We start from the raw sequence: 17,934 nt of genomic DNA, 5'->3' as shown, positions 1-17,934 counted from the left end.
GGACCCTTGTGATCTCGAGGCCAACTGGGAGTGGCCACAGCCATGGGCCCACAGCATGAGAGAGGATCATACAGCGTGCATCACCAGCCTGGTAAAGATCAAAACTCACAATATGATGTATGGTATCTACTGAATTAGTATCACTTTCACACCATCATGGGGTTGAAAAACCATAAATTGAAACATCGCAAATTGGGGACAGTCTGTACTTGTGTGGGATTTGGGGGCAGATTAAATGAGTTAATACACATCAGCTACAGAGAACAGTGCCTGGAAGACTACAGGCCAGCCAGTATGAGCCAGTCTGCACTACTGGCTGACACTGTAGAATAGCATGGTATGCTAGTGCCGGTGGCTCTAGAGACATTGATATCTAACTATGAATCCTGGGTCTGGCATTTAGTTTCGATTTGCTAGTTAGCCATTTAGATCATGTTACTTCTACTTTTTGAAAATTCTTTTTAGCTCTTTTTAGCTCTAGGTCTGTCTTTTACTGATTTTTCCAAATATAAAATATTTAAATCATCCAATATAGAAAATAAAGTGTCAGGCATCCTGGGCACACTCCTAGATTCAACAAATGTTTACATGGTGCTTCAGATATATTTTTAAAGAAATAAAATGGTGTGATACCCAATTAAAGAACTCTCTCCATTTCCATTTCTTTCCTTCACAGAAGTGACCATATTCTAAAATTGGCATGTATCTCTCTCCTACAGGTTTGTTAATACCTGTACTACATATGTAAATGTCCATAAAATATGCGTATTTTTTGTATGCTTAAAATTTTCACATAAATGACATCATATTGGACTCAGCAGAATGGATCCCAGGAACAAAAGGATGGTTTTAACATTTAAAATTCTACTGAAAGAATTTATCACATAAACAGATTAATAAGGATATAACACATGCTTATCTGGATATAGCACAAGGATTTGATCAATATTTTCTACTCATTCAGAATAAAACTCTCTTCAACCTGCTAATGTACCATATTAGGCCAGGGTTTCTTAACCTGGGCATGACTGACATTTTGGGCTGGAAAATTCCTTCTTGTGAGGGCTATGTATATGGTAGTGTTTAGCCTGTAGTACCTTCCCATTCCTTAGAATCAAAAATGTCTCCCAACATTGCCAAATTCCCCTAGGCACAAAATATCCCTTGATCAAGAACCACTGTGTTAGGCAAGTTATTAACCCCTATAAGACTCAGTTTTATCCCTTACAAAATGGAGAAAATAACAGGACCAACACTATAGGGAATTTCCAATAGCATGATATAATGTATTTATCATACTGGCTAGCCATTTCACAGTAAGATGTCACTAAGTGTACTTGGTTGATGGTGGTTGTGGTGATGGTGAGGATGTCAACGTTGATGAGGACAGGAGGATGCTGTTGAAATACACACAAGTGTTTTTGTTCTCAGGATTCTCTTCTTTCTCTTGTGCCCTCTTCATTCATCACTGAGGCCGTCTGCAGTCATTTCCTCCAGAAGGGACCACACAGCAGAAATGGATAGAGACCAGGAAGAGGAGTCAACTGCCAGCCCCAGGGAATGGGTGGTATCTTGTGGATTAGATATGGGATTAAATATGTCATGGATTACAATGGATGGTATCTCATAGATTTAGGAGAGGATCTACTAACATAGAAGTTTCCCACTGTGGTCTAGAACTGACATCCTGGGCCGAAAAGGAGGGATGGGAGTTCCTAGGAGGATGAGAAGTCAGAGAGGTCCTAAAAAGGAGGATCAGACCCAAAGGCACATGCCAAAGGGGGAGGGGCTCCCTCCAGAGATCTCCATTCTCTGTGGGGCATCCCATCAGGGGTACCCTGTCTGTCTCCCACACACCTGAGAACAGGCAGGCTTCCACATCCCATCTACTATGTTAACCATGAAGAGTGCTCATCACCTCACTGAGGCTTCTAGGAGCTGGGCTCCCAGGCTGTGTCCAGCAGGCAACGCCATATCTACTTCCTGCACACCATCACTCACCACTGCTGGCTGGCCAGTGGAGTAGTGTTGGACACTGGACATTGTTGGATAACCCATGTATTGTGACCTGTGGGAACATCTTTCCTGGACACCTTGATGGCCCTTGACACCCTCCAGAAACAGTGTGTGGAAGAGAAAGTCACCTAGCCCCTGTGCCTCAGCCTTAGACGGGATACAGAGGAACCAACTCAAGACCTCCCATGTTACACTGCAATTTTGTATAAGTTACTTTTTATCATTATTACTCATATTTGATGCTGGGCAAGTAACATAACTTGACTGAGTCTCAATTTCCTCTACTGTAGGTGAGCCTGAAATCACTCAGTTCTAAAATTTTATGATTCCTCTCTCTCTATTTTTGCACAGATTAACTGTTCTTCATAAATATGTAGTAACTGCTTCAGAAATATTCAGATGTCATCAGTTTTAAGTCACGAAAGATTGAGATGTAAAAAATAAAATAAAAATGAGAAGTTGGGCTACTTTAGCAGACAGTATGAATTGAGCACCAGAGAGAACTTGCTTATAAAATGCCAAATTAATGGCACTTTTACTTAGTTTTTATTCACCTCTCTTACTTTCATCTGCTATGATTTTTAAACAGTGCCTGCACCTGAGGCCAGAGCATACCAACATTTAAACGGATCACCCAGATTTTTACAGTCAACAGCGAAATAAACATCAGAAATGCTAAAATAAGTGATCTTTAGGTGATGGCCATTACAGATACGGCCCCTGTTTTATGGATAAGGAAAATGAAGCTTTGAGAAGTCAAATAACTTGTCCTCCATAAATATTAAGTGGAGAAGCCAGAATTCAAGGCTGGGCCTTCAGGACTTCAAAGACCACACTCATAATCAGAGAATACTCTACACATTCCATGTGCCATTTATGTCCATATTGTGTGGGAAACTTGTTGATTTAGTTGAATGGTCAAATACCAAGGCATTTCTTTCCATTTTCATTCCAATCCCCATCATTTACAAAACCCATCACCACTGACAAGTTTGGGCTGCGCCTACAATTTCATTCATTAGAGAGAACATCTGGGTAAAACTTGAGCCAGAAACTTTCAGAAAAGTTGAGTTACACCTGGGCTGTGGTAACTGAGCCATGAACTCTCCCTTAAAAATCTTCTCAGGGTATAGCTGGACTCAAAGGGGACTATATTAAAGAAATAAGTCATTCATTTCTCAGAACTAATTTTATATGGTTAGAAAATGAGAAAGTCTGTGCAAATATGCTATGGGTTATTAAATCCTGGTTTGGACTACACTGCAAATGGGTGTGGGTAAATATCAGCCACATAATGATAATTACTCAAGTCTGACGAGGCCCCACACATTCAAAGCTCCCTGCCAAGTAGATTTCCAACTCAAAATACTGTATACTCAGACTGTTCCTGACTTTTCACTGTAATAAGGCCAGAAACTAAGAAAGAAAAAGAGGACACATTTGACTATAGAAATATTTTTAAATTGGGATGGCAAGAGACCATAATAAACAGTCAAAAGACAAAGGAGGGACAAGAACAGATTGACAACAGAGGTGCCCCATGTAGGGTTAACACTTAAAATATCTAAAACAATTCATCCAAAAATAAAACAACCTACTTGAAAAGTGGGCAAAAAGCATAAAGACAACAAAAGAAATAGTGACCAACAACTATATGAAAGACTCCTGAAATTAATTTAATGCAAATTAAAATAAATATATAATTGTTCTGTCTTTAAGATTAACAAGAACTAAAAATGCATGCTACCTAGTGCTAGTAAGAATGTAAGGAAATAGGCACTCAGGCACTGCTGGTGGAAGGTAATCCTGTAATATCTATACAAATCTTCCATGCGCCTACCTTCTACACCATGTCTGGGTGTTATTCCTATGGAAATACTAAATATCTGCTTAAAGATGCATGCAATGCTCAAGAATGCCTATTCTGATATTAAACATTTTGGGAAAAGATGAAGTGGCCATTATTAGGGGGTTGGCTATAAGAAGTGTAATTCATTCTTAAAAATACCACATAACTGTTAAAAATAATGAGGTACAGGTAGAAACACTTGTATGGAAAAGATCACAATATATTTTCATTTATAGTGTTAGACAACAGAAGTTGTACACAATATTATATTCCATTAATAATGGTAACAATAGTAATTACAAAAATAATAACTGTTGCAAGCAGTTACTGAAAAACGTTTGAAAGGATATAAACAAATCCGTAATGGTAGTTATATTTTGGAGTTAGCACTAAAGAGAAATGTCACTGTGTCATGTAAACATTTCTGTATCATTTGTATCTTTGACAATTCACATGTATTATTCTTTCCTCCAATTAGAAAATGCCAGAAAGTATTTTTTAAATACTTGATGATCTAATCATTCACTCTAAAGGGCTTCATGAGTAGGGTAGAGCAAATGATTATGTATAGATTGCAAGAATGATGATTCTATATGTAACCGAGGCAAGTTCAGAATTTCTATATAGGACTGAATTCGAGGCAGTCCTCTATTTGAAGGGAGGTCATTGAATCTGCTTTAGTAGAAGTGTTTTTGTTTGTTTATTTGTTATAAGAGTGAGGAACACATGACTAGGAAATATTAAATGTGTTTTAACACCTGAAATCATTTAGTTTTTTCTAGGTATCCCTTTACCCATGTAAGAATGGTAATAAGAATGCAAAGCAGATGAGTCAACACACATAAAAACAATTTGTAAAATGGAGCACCCTCAACACGTATGAAGGATTCTGTGACTCTGGACAACTCCCAAGTAATAATATATCAGTATTTCTTCAGAAGATAAATTAATGTACTTTCCCTGTAATCCAGTATCTACATTGCACCTGCAAGCATGTTTTTTGGTCTCTGGATCTGCAACAAACAGCACATCAATTATAGGCAAATGCTTACGAGACAATAGACTGATCAGAGGAAGAGTTGGTCCTGACAAATTTCAAAACCTGGAAATTATACTTGAAGGAACAGAGAGGGGGAGTACAAACATTAGCCACACAGCAACCATTGGTGCTGCTGCTAGTGCTTCGGAAGGAGCTGTCACTGACATTAGTCACCTCCTTTAGATCCTGTAAGAGACAATGACCATTCCAAAGGAATGAGACAAAGATGGATTAGACAGATAGAAAAATAGAACTCTGCTGCCAGACAGACCTGGTTTACCAGAGCTGGGCCACCGGGGATGTAACTCATGGCAGAGTAAGCACGAAGCCAGCACTCCCTTCCACTTTCTTCCTTACTTTCTTCTACTAGAGAGATTGTAAGAACTAAACACTCGCTGCCTCAGTCTTCTTCACACCAATGGGCAGCCCGAGGACACTGATCATCCCAACAGCAGAGGGGCATCTGACCAGTCTGCTTTCTTTCCTGATAAAAGGGACCGATGGAGCAGGTGTGTCTCCTTTTCCCTCATTCCTGCCTGGAATGTAGACACGCTACCTGTGAAAGCCTCACTGAGGCCAATCGGAGAAGGCGGAGGAAAACTCAGAGCTGCCAGCCTTGATGTCACTGAGCTGCTTAACCAGACCCAGGAGCCTCTTGTCTTGTTAGAAAAAAGAACTTCCCCAGAGTTCTTGTCATGTTAGAAAAATTAACTGTTCCTTGTTTAGGTCACTGTTAGATGGATATTCCATTACTTGCTACAGAAAAACATGTCTAATATATACTTAAATCTCCCTACCCATAAGTGTGTGTGTGTGTGTGTGTGTGTGTGTGTGTGTGTGTGTGTGTGTAAAATCTATGATATATTCACATCACTCAAATGAATGCTCAAATCACAGTCCTCAGTGAGGTCCTATCTGGCAACCCTCTATAATTAGCTTCCCTCATCACTATCCATTTTTCTCCCTCATACCAATTTGCATTAAGAAAAATTTAGTATCTGTTATATATCTATTTGTTTTCTGGGACTCTCCACTAAAATGGATCTTTCATGAGGCCAGAAACTTTATTTTGTTTATTGCTTACAATTCCAGCACTTAGAATTGTGTTCAACACATACATCACATCCGATAAGTAACTGTCAGCTAACGAATGAACAAATTTGTTTGGAATATAAATGCCCTAATAAATGATAGTTGCTTCTCTGTTGTTATAAAGGAGAGACTAATGGTTATTGCCCAAGCAACACCCACTGGGAGAGACACAGCTTATTATGTCTACCCTAGAGATCTGGCACACACAGGAATATAAAGACATAGACATTCACACAGCATATTTTTTCTCAGAGCACAAAAATGTAATTCAAATATTCATCCATATGCTAAATAAACTATGGTCCACTGTGTCATGAAATACTATGGTCACCCTGACAGCTAAAGGGTGGAAAGGCATGAAGGTTGGAAGAGGAGAGGGGGAGTCTCTTTTACCAGACCATCTTTTGTCCTGGGCAAAGGGAATCTCTCAAGCCCAGAATCCTCTAGATTGGGACTGTCACTCCTTGACTGTTTTGAGGCTCTGCTTTGCAAGGGCTGAGACTTCTGGGTTGTCAATCTAATCTACATTGTGTGTGTGTGTGTGTGTGTGTGTGTGTGTGTCTGTGTGTCTGTGTCTGTGTCTGCGTCCTGTTAACTAAAAGGCTCACAAAAACAATGAACAAACTTTCAGTTTTTCAAAAGGAAGAACCAGTCCTTTTTTTAAATTTATTTTAATGTTTTATTTATTTCTGAGAGACAGAGAGAAACAGCGTGAGCAGCGGAGGGTCAGAGAGAGAGGGAGACGCAGAATCTGAAACAGGCTCCAGGCTCTGAACTAGCTGTCAGCACAGACCCCGATGCGGGGCTCGAACCCATGAACCGTGAGATCATGACCTGAGCCAAAGTTGGGTGCCCAACCGACTGAGCCACCCAGGTGCCCCACGAACCAGTCCTTTTGATGGAAAATAGAAAAACTGAAATGGATATTTGAGATTATCCAATCTGGCTCCCTTTTTATTTTTATGCACATAGGAGGCTTGGTGAGAGGAAGGTGACGTGGCTAACATTATAAGGAGAGTGGTTGTTAGTGTTTAGAGTATTAATACTTTCTAAACAGTATAATGTTGACGGCCTACTGGGCGACAGGGGCGATGATAGATATTTTATATACACTAGCTCCTATTATACTCCCGGCCACTCCAAGAGGTTAGAGTTAACTGTGTTGTAAAGAAGGTGAGAAATAGCAAGTGACCAGAAGCCACAAAGTCTCCTACGTCTGAGCCAAGGGTTCAAACCCAGGCTATTTGTCTCCATATATCATTGCCATACATCAACCACGTGATCCTCACATTGCACTTCCTCTGCCTAATATATTAACACAATCCAATCTCAGTGTCCCTCAACCATTCTTAAAAACACACTCATTTATCCAAAAGTTGATTACCCCATGGATTCTTTTATTTATCTTTTTTTCACAATTTACCTAATGTTCACAATTCTCTCACAGGTGAAGTGTGCGGATTCAGCTCTGTAGGGCTTCTCACACACAAACACTTGTAAATCACCATTATGTTTTAATTCTAATAGGCCACCTTTGCCCAACGCAGCCCCATAAGCCAAAATTCACATGCTTTTGCAACTTTCTGTTAGCACTGTCTACATAAGCCATCTTTAGTCCATCATAACGATGACCAGCCAGTAGTTTACAAAAATGTAATGTTGCAATAAAAACTGCACATCTAGAGATCTAGCACCTATATGCATAAAAAGACATATACGCCGGGGTACCTGGGTGGCTCAGGCCGGTTAAGTGGTCAAATTTAGCTCAGGTCACTATCTCAGGATCTGGTGTTCAGCACCACTTTGGGCTCTGTGCTGACAGCCCAGAGCCTGTAGCCTGCTTCAGATTCTGTGTCTCCCTCTCTTTCTGCCCCTCCCCACCTTTCACTCATGCTCACTCCCTCTCTCTCGCAAAAATAAACAAACATTTAAAAGTTTTTTTAAAAGTTAAATACACAGATGTTCATAGCAATAATTTTTTGTAAATGTAAAATAATGTAATTTAAATGTCCATCAATATGTTAAGTAACATATTCCATCCATATTCCAACCATAACATGGAAAAATAATCAGCTCTTATAAAGAATGACCTGGATCTATACTTAGTGATGTGGATACAGCTACAAAATACGTTAAGTAAAAAAAAAAAATGAAAAAATGAAAAAAATAATAAAATATGCCCCCATTTGCTTCAAATAATCACAAAGCAAAACTATGTATTACTGTCTGCACTAATTTATATATATGCATTCATGCAAAAACATCTGGAAGACATACACACATACACACACACACACACAAGCCTAATTAGTAATGATGGGGCAAGGAATAGGTTGAAGGGTGGAGATCAAAGCATAAAATCCCTCAGTTCTTTATTATGGGGAATTTTACAAAAAGAATGGGTTCATTTACATTTGTATAGCAAAAGAAATTACTAAAACCATTAGTATCCCAAGAATAGATTCCAAAAGCATCAACATGCTGCGCCTTACAACTGAAGAAAATCCCCCACCTAATCCAAGTGTCCTTTCATTAGAAATGTCTCAAATACTACTGACAGACTGTTACCATTTGGAAAACTCAACAATTTATCTTTAAATTTAGAACCACCACACAAAATACATATTTTGATCAACCGCCTACACTGCCTTGGCTCGGCTCTGAGAAAATGATGATCACTTTCATGACTGTATTGCACGAAAATGATCACAATCACCTCCACCACCCCAGCCCGCCATCCTGTAACACTGAGGCAGTTACCCGTCTGTGAATAGTCCCAGGGAAACAAATTATAATTATTTACGGTCCTGCTTGAAAAGAAAACAAGAACGCTCCTTGGGAAGCTAAAATGCACTGAAGGAAGAAGGCGAGACACAGAAATCACTTCTGACAATGTTCAATTATGAGGAAGAAAAAAGGCGTCTTGGAGCTTTCCTCCTTAAAGTGTCTGTGTGACTCCTATTTCCAGAAGCTCCACACCATCTCCACCAAATTAAGAGGAAATGGGTTGAGGAGATGGAGGCAGTGAAAGCAAATTGTCCATTCACTCCTGGCCGCGTCAGAAGTCATTACTGAACCTATTCCACAGGATAATAAATAAAACTGATTGGGTGTGTGGTTAAGAACATTAGAGAAACCTGGAGCGCCTTTAAAGAGAGTTGTGCTCAGAGAAGAGAATTAAAAAGTGAGGCATTTCCTCTCTTCACATTTAAATGTGGTGGCTTGGGAGAGAAACCGTACTTGAAATGGATAGGGGTAATTTTCCATCATTATAGAAACCTTAAACAACCTCTGACTGCTCCTCCTCTCATCTCTTAGCATCCTAGTAAATTGCAGTTATTTGTTCCAAACAAACAGAAAGGCCCATGGTAAAATGGAGCAATTTAAGGCTGGAAGAATACGACACCTGTAATTCAATTTCATGGCAGCTGGTTCACAACACGCTCCTCTCCCTCCGCCTAGGACATAGGAAACTTCCCTCCCAGCACAGCAACTCTTCCTTGGCGAAGCGCAGGGCTCAAGACGGGAAGTAGACCTTACGTGGACAGACACACTCATCACAGGCAAGGCGTGACTCAGCCTCTGTTCCCCAGGCAGCTTGACATCCACTGAATGCTCAGGCTGGCGGCAAGTTCTTGCTTTCTCAATGATGTGTGTGAAGCAATCAAGTATTCTAGAAGAATGAAGTTCTCCGGGAAAAAGTGCCCACCGATTATCAGAATCTCCAGCACATAAGACAATAAAGGCAGAGCTGCACAAAATGTATTCCAGATGTAGATATAGAGGCAATTAGAAATTGCCCTTTATAAAAGAAGTGAAAATAGAACACAAGACTACTCTAAGTAACCGGGGATTAAAATTTGCTCAGTAGACAGAAACATAGGAAGTTAACACTCAGTCACTGCTACAGTCTGATGCAATTTGATGCATATCACCGTGGTAAAGACTGATATTAATACTTATACTGGGCAGTTCTGAGTAAGCACTTACCCTGTGCTAACCAACTACACTGAATTGTCACAACTCCAAGAGTTTAGAACCATTATTGTCACCCCTGTGTTAGAAATGTGAGAAGTGAGGTTCAGAAAGGTTTTATACACACGAAGTCACACCGCTAGTCAGAGGTTGAGCAGGCAGTTCAAACCCTGACAGAGTGATCTGGAGTCTGAGTATCCCACAGTCTCCCGTAACTTTCAGATGTGGCTCAGAGGACTCTTTTCAAAATGCTCTCATGAAAACATTTGGCTTCTGCCTAACATTTATAAAGTACTATCCCAAGCATTGCCTTAGTAGTTTATTGTTTCAACCTTATTAGTAAGAAAGGGTGTTACCCTCATGTCATAGAGGAGGCCACTGAGACTCAAATCAGTTAAGAGACTTGCCCAAAGCTTCACAACTGACAAGGGAAGATACAAAACTTGAACTCGGAGCTGGATACCAAAATTTGCTTTCTCTGTAGCCCTAAGATTGCAATGCATGTTGCTATTCAGGAGGCTGAAGTCAAGGTAGACTCACATTGACTCAGTGAGCATTTATTAAAAGGGTGGTGATTCCATTTGGATTTGAAAAGAATATATGGAAGGCATGACTTCCAGATATTTCTCTTGGTATCAAGACATTTCTTGAGGTCTGTGTTTGAAGTGAGTACATGCTGTGTTTTAAGAGGTTTCTAAGATTTACAAGCATTTAATGATGATTTTTTAAAATATTTCTTTATTTTTGAGGAGAGGCAGAAAGAGAGAGACAGAGAATCCTGAGCAGGCTCCACCCTGTCAGCATGGAGCCTGACACAGGGCTCCAACTCACTGTGAAATCATGAACTAAGCCAAAATCAAGAGGTAGACACTTAACCAACTAAGCCACCCAGGTGGCCTTAATTATTTTTTTAAGAGTGATTTTATTTAAAGAAAAAACAGATCACCTGGCAGAGAAATTCCCTTTTTCTCACATTTCCCTTTTTCACACTACTCATATTTATTAAAATTAGCTAAGAGATGTAGAAAGAGACTTGGAGTGAGACATAAGGAAGAACTTCCCTATATTGATGGCTGGGGATGTTATCAACTATACAGAATCAGACATAGAGGAGGCAGCCAGCCTTAGCAGAGAGCTCCTTCTTCTGCTGGGGATGAACCAGGGTCATGGACCAAGTACTGCCGGTACTCATAAAGAAGGCTAAAGGCTAGAATGTGTTAGAGGAAGGAGCTGTGAAGTATATGGTTCTGAGCAGCATGTACCATAGAAGTCTGCTGAAGACAAAGGGAAGGATTCTGAAGTAAGGTCTAACTTCAAGCTTGCAGAAATCAGAAAGAATTTAGGACCATCACATTCAACTTTTCCCATTGTACGGGACAGAGGTGTACCAAACGGAGTGTCTGAACACTGTGAGAGTGAGTAATGGGGACTCTGGGCCTATTCCCTAAAAGCTGCTTCCAAGACTTTTTATCTCTTGCACTCAGGTAACCTTGATCAATTCTGGAACTTATTTTTCTGGCCAGAGAGGTCCACTACAGTGCCCTAGGGTAGGGTATCTTGGGACCCGGGAGTGATGCTAAATATGCACTGATATTCAATTTTACGGGTAGCTGGGGGAAATTGAGCACACAGGTGGGGGTTGAATTTATTTAGCAGAGCTGGGCCAATATCCCAGCTATTGGCTCATCAGAAGAAATGCAGGAGTCTTGGCCACAAGATGTAGGAGAACTGGGGTTTGGAGTCGTAACTTTTAGCACACCATCTGAGCTCTGTCACAGATTCTCTGCATTCTTAGTTGCCTTCTTAGAGTCCCAGCACTCTGGTCCATGCAATGAGGAACTGTAGTAGGCTGTTTATGGATGAAATGAATGAATCTCAATTGCTGAACACAAAAGCCAGCCCATCACAGGTAACAAGAAAAGCGGGTTTCTCTTCTTTCCTCCCCTTCCCTCTGTGGTGAAAACGATGAGGAAGCATGTTTAGGCCAAAAGGAAATGCCCATGTGTCTTAAGAGGAAACACCACCCTGGTCATAAAATCACAGAAAAGCAAAATAGATGGAGAACTTATGCAGATGGTTTTCTCTGACGACAGTGATGAGTAACTATGAGAGTTACATCTGCTTTTGCAGTGACTTCACAGACAGCCTCTGTGGCAATCACCAGGCACAGTGAATGTTGCAGGGCATGAAATATGAACAAAAACTAAACACCTACAATGACATGCACCAAAGCATCAACTTTCTGGTCCTTCAAGTTCAGGTGACTTTTAGGCTCACATTTGCTATGTGAGCTATGTGAGGGGCTAGGTGCTATGTGAGGGATATGAATTATTTATGAAAATAGAATAAAACACTAAACTTTTAGTTTAGTTTTTTTTTTCTAACAGAGCACCTACTGCACACACCATTGTAACAGTCAAGAGGAGAATAAGGAAGGCAGGGGTTCTCCCTGAGTAACAGATCCGTCAGTCACAGAATTTTACGCAGGTCACTCCCTGAGTCTCAGTCTTCCTGTCTCCAGAATGAGAAGATAAGACTAATGACATTCTTCATCATGACAGTAGTTATGGAGATTGAATGAGAATACATGGTATATGATTAGAACAAGGCCAGAACACCTGGGAAGCTCAGTCGGTTAAGTGTCTGACTCTTGGCCTCAGCTCAGGTAATGATCTCACCGTTCTTGAGGTCGAGCCCCACACCAGGCTCTGCATGAGAACCGCAGAGCCTGCTTGGGATTCTCTCTCTGTCCCTCCCCTCTCTCTCTCTTCCTCTCCCTCAAAATAAATATGTAAATAAAACTCTAAAAATTTTTAAAAATAATTAAAACAAGGCCTAGTATGAAGTGAGTGCTCAAAAACTGTCATCAATTATCACCACTGTTTACCAGATCATCTTTGGACCCAATAAGGGCAACTCTTAAGCACAACAAAAAGACTCAGGGAGACATTCATAGCATAGAGGCTTTAAAGGTTTTTTGCCTAATTTTAATCACATATGGTTATAATGAGATAATGCAGGGAGATATCAAATAATTGATATAAAATTATAAATATAAATTTCAAAGCTTGTTGATGACAAGCATTTGTTTAAGATACTAAGTTATTCCAATGATACCAGCATCTCAAAAAAATTTTTTGGTTTATTTTCCAATTCAAGTCAATAAACTTTGGTTGAATACGTATGCTAGGCTGGCTGACGAGCTCATCATTACAGAGAATACCAAGACAAGCTTAGGAATTGCCAACTGGTGCATAAGGCACTCCTGTCCATACCCACGATGGCAGAAAGCCTTTGTCCTTGAATGTTAGCACTGATTATTGCAAACATATCAAATTAGTTTGGGGCCAAGGCTAGGCAGGTGACTAAGGTGGGTAATAAGACTGAGGCCTGCTCTGAATGGAGTCAGATTTCCTTGTATGCTTCCATATAATTCTGAAAGTCATTTTCAAAGGGCTTTTGCAACAGAGCATTGGCAGCACTGCGGAAATGAGTGCATGGATCACTAAGGTGACTACTTTGACAAAGGCAACATCATGATTTCAATATGTTAGACTTGGTGGTTTTGTCAGAAATCAGTCTCTTAAAACACTCCCTGCAGCAGAGCCAAGATTTCCGGTCCCTTTTGTGTCTTCCTGTGTCACTTAGTCCAGTTTTGCAGACATAGTGCAAGCTCAATCAAGCACCTATTCTACCAGCTGTGAAAGATGCCCCCAGGTGGTGACCCATGCCTTTGCCCCCATCGTTTCCTTGGATGGTTCAGGACACTTTCTCATTTCAGTATTGCCACACTCAACTGAAGCATAACCCATTGCTTTCTGCTAAAATTGTATTTCCTGTTGTTCCCCCTACTACCTCCAAAGGCTTCCTCTGAAGCAAGCTTGCAGGGCTCCTTTGAGGTACAGTAGCTGTAAAGAAACCACTGGAACAGTATCTAGTAGAGGGCATCGAAGAGTCCTCACTATGATTCAGTTTAGCAGAAGGACAGGAAGAGTTATGTCAGGGCCATTTGAATGCCAAAGCCCACATACATCCTAGACTAGCAAAAAGATGAGGGCTCTGGAGGGAATGACTCAGATACATTTCCAAAGGTAAATACACTCTCTAGGTTCCCACAGACCCTGACAGAACGATTTACCCAAGCTCCGTAGGCATTGTGGGTTGACAGTCAGTAAATATCATGATTAAAAAAATAATCTCTTAGACAGAATTTGGGTTAAATTCTGACTCTACCCTCTGATTGCTATATTACCAGACACAAATCATGTATCTCTGAAACCCTCAGTTTTCTTATCTATAACAGGGATTCTAACAGTCCCTCCCTCATTAGATGTCTCATTGATTAAAATGCAATTAGGCACCGGACACATAGTAACCATGTAACAATAGTTGTACTTTTTATCATTTTTATTGATTAGAAAGTATTCAGACCATAAGTATTTGCTTATCCACTTTTCTATCACTCTGTTAAACAATTGCATGAGTTTTTCTTCATAAGAAATTTGTACTTACCAACCTATGTGCAGAAAACCTCTACCATACCACATACCATTGTTTTCATGTGTTTGGAAAAAAATTACTCTTTTCATTGAAAACCTGCACTTTTCCAAAAGGGCTGAGATTAAAGTATTTAAAACGTGATTCTGCAATAGACCTAAAAACACCCACACTGGTTTAATACATGCCTTACTTGCCTACTTTAGGAAGTAACTTTTAACTCTTAGTCTTCATTTCTAGCCAATGGAGATTAAGGCTTGCCAGAGGACAGCAGATAAGCAACATATAGGATGGCTGATTGCATTTTTAATCTTCACTCGTCTTCAGCAACCAATATTCAGTAAGTTTTATTTGTCCACCACTATGTTAAATTACCAGCCAATTCAATGCCAAAGGGAGCAACTGGTTACTTGGCTATTTATAGTGAGAGTCATACTTTGTTTTCAGGGAAACTATTTAAATTATTTCCCATCAAAAGTATACAAATTAAAGCTGCCGCTGAATTAAAATAACTCATCAGTTGTGAAAGATCTTTTTTAAAGACTAATTGATATGTAATTGCTCAAAAATTAAAATAAAATATACAGAATAATAAAATAGAAAATGAAGATAAATTTTCAAGCAAATAAAGGGGAGCATATTTACTTGCATCTTTAGGCAAGGCATAATTCTCCAAATATTAGCTCTGTAACCACAGAAGCGGAGGAATCTAAAGCAAGCAAAAGGAAAGTTGGGTTGCTATTCGATAATCCTGACATATCCATGAATACAACATCAGAAATTTCAGAGATGGAACTGACGGCAAAAAGTTTGTAACTAACAGTTGTGTTCCTGAAAGTTCTAATGATGGATGTCTTACTTCGCTTTTCTCCAAAACCGTTCTTGGCTTTCATCATATTTCTCCCATCATCACATATTCAAATGCTTGAGTTCTTCCACTGAGATGTGGAATTCCAGGGTATAGTTAATAATAGGGACCCTGGGCCCAGAGCAGAGGTTGAAAACTACTACTCCTTGCTGATGCATAGGGACACACGTACCCCAATGTTCATAGCAGCACTCTCAACAATAGCCAAAACATGGAAAGAGCCTAAGTGTCCATCAATGGACCAATGGATCAAGATGTGGTTTATCTATACGATGGAATACTACATGGCAATTAGAAAGAATGAAATCTGATCATTTGTAGCAACGTGGATGGAACTTCAGGCTGTTATGCAAAGTGAAGTAAGTCAGCCAGAGAAGGACAGATACCATATACTTTCACTCATATGTGGAACAGGAGGAACTTAACAGAGGACCATGGGGGAGGAGAAAGGGAAAAAATAGTTAAGAAGAGGGAGGGAGGCAAACCATAAGAGACTCTTAAATACTGAGAACTGAGGGCTGATGGGGACTGGGGGAGAGGGGAAGGGGGGTGATGGGCATGGAGGAGGGCACTTGTTGGGATGAGCACTGGGTGTTATATGGAAACCACTTAATAATAAACGATAAAAATTTTTAAAAATTTAGAAATTTTAAAAAATTAAAAAAAAAGAAATTACTATTCCTTATGTGTGTCAGTTTCAGCATTTGGGGAGAGAAACTAGAGCTTCCTTGGGTAGACTATAATTCGGCCCCATAGGGAATCTCTTATGTGAGCCCATTTAGATAATGCAGATATAAAGAGAAGCACTTACTTACTATTCTTGCAGAAGTCTTACATCCGTGAAGCAACCCCAGCACACGCGGCCCTAAGATGTCAGGTTTTCAGCTTAGTGAGCTATTACGGGCTCATCTTTATCAGGACTCTCCCTTTTCGGTTGCACTTAACTTTTTTCTGTCTACAAATTTTAACCAGATTGTCTTGAAAATTATTGTTTGCGGTGAGGTAGGGGACGTGTATAGGCTTTTACTTTTTTTGTCAGAGGATCTGCTGGAGATCATGAAGCTGGAGCTGACAGGAGAAAGACACAGGCCTGAACTCTCTTCACCTCATGCTGGGAAAAGGTCACAAGGCTGACAGCGCCTAGCCTTGGTGCCGGGCCAAGGTCAAGACTCTTGGCGTCCTCCCCCTGACATAAGCAAGAACTCAGAGGTGAGTAAATGTTCTGTCAGCTCCTGTGAGGTCCTCCCCTGGGCCCTGACAGACCAGGTCAAGAGAGTGTCAGGGGCTGGGATCCCCTCAAGGATATGGATGTTATCACTGTTAGCTGTGGAGCAACGAAGGGGAATTGGAAAGAAAAGAGAGGAGAGAGAAGGAGGAAAGGAGAGATAGGACAGAAGGGAGGGAGGGAGAGAAAGGAAAAAAAAGGAGGGAAGGGAGGGGAGGGAGGGAAGTTTTGGGGAGGAGAAGAGAAAACCAGATCATATATTATGCCTTGGGAAACTCTACCACAAAATCCTTGCTTCTGATCCAGAGTTGCTGACTTTTATTTGCTTTCTACTATAATAGGTTTCTCTCTCTCTAATCCTGGGGTTAGGGCAAGGACTTGGGAGTCAAATGTCACAGCTTGAACGTCTAGATGGGAACCTTCTGAAAGTGACTACTGTTACGACCTTGATGTGATCTGTTAATCCAAGTTTCCGTTTCCTCAAATGAAAAAAATAAAGATAATAAATTCGTTTTCCTTGCAGCTATTGGGAGAGTTAAGCAAGTCAATATATAGCATGCTGAGTGTCCTGTCTGACACACAGCTGGTACGTGGTGCTAACTAGAAAATATCTCTATTATAAACATACTACTTAACACTTTCAAATGATATTTTTAAAAAGTACCTCCTAAAACCCTGATTGTATATGGAAAATGTTATTCATCATTTACTTAAATTCTAGCAACCAAAAGTTACTCTAAGGGCAGCCTCACAAAATCCTCTCAAAAAACGGAACAGGGAAACAAAGTATGTCTTTGTACCCTGTGAAGTTGGACTGTCTGAAGTCAATATGGAATATCCAAAGAGAAGGATTCCATCAAGGGAAGTGAAGCCCCTGGACCCCTCCTATGTAAGCCGTGTGAAATCTGGGACATACGAAGCAAGGCCACTGGCATGCTCTCCAGCCTGAACTTGAAATTAAAACTTGGAGAAACCCCAGGGCAGGAGCTGAGGATGGGAGGAAGGAGACAGTGCTGGCTCAGGGCACCTGGCGAAGGGCCTGACTCATAAATATAAGTGAGATAAACGAATGAATGAAGGGATGGGAAGAAAAACTACAGGTGACTGAGAGAGGCTGATGGATGTGCTAAGCTATGTCCCATTAAACTGAGAAATGAGGCCAGGGACCCATAAATGACCTCACCGCAGCTAAGAGCTACAATACGATGTCCTGAGTTTGCAGCAAACTTGTATTTTGGCCGACCTCGAATTACACTCACTGGAGTTCCATTGTGGAAAATGAAGCATAGAGAGAAGGAACGGTGAAGGATTTGGTTTTGGAGAATAAACTCCCAAACTATGCGGGCCCTGAGGACAAGCAAGGTCCTGGTGTA

At 40.5% G+C, this 17,934-nt stretch overlaps 1 long non-coding RNA gene across 2 annotated transcripts; it reads right to left on the bottom strand.

Moving 5' to 3' along the window:
- Positions 1-1,256: 1,256 nt before the first annotated feature.
- LOC120224117 lies at positions 1,257-2,001 on the bottom strand. Of its 2 annotated transcripts, none has more exons than XR_005526465.1 (2): positions 1,919-2,001; positions 1,257-1,571 (listed from the first exon to the last, which is right to left on the bottom strand). It is a non-coding gene; the product is annotated as an uncharacterized LOC120224117 (long non-coding RNA). The 2 variants fall into 2 exon arrangements; XR_005526466.1 differs by having other exon boundaries at positions 1,924-2,001.
- Between the last annotated feature and the right edge of the window lie 15,933 nt (positions 2,002-17,934).

Source organism: Hyaena hyaena, unplaced genomic scaffold (assembly GCF_003009895.1).
Source record: "Hyaena hyaena isolate Hyena2069 unplaced genomic scaffold, ASM300989v1 scaffold_1106, whole genome shotgun sequence".
NCBI classification, from domain to species: domain Eukaryota; kingdom Metazoa; phylum Chordata; class Mammalia; order Carnivora; family Hyaenidae; genus Hyaena; species Hyaena hyaena.
This window is presented reverse-complemented; position numbering and strand designations above follow the sequence as displayed.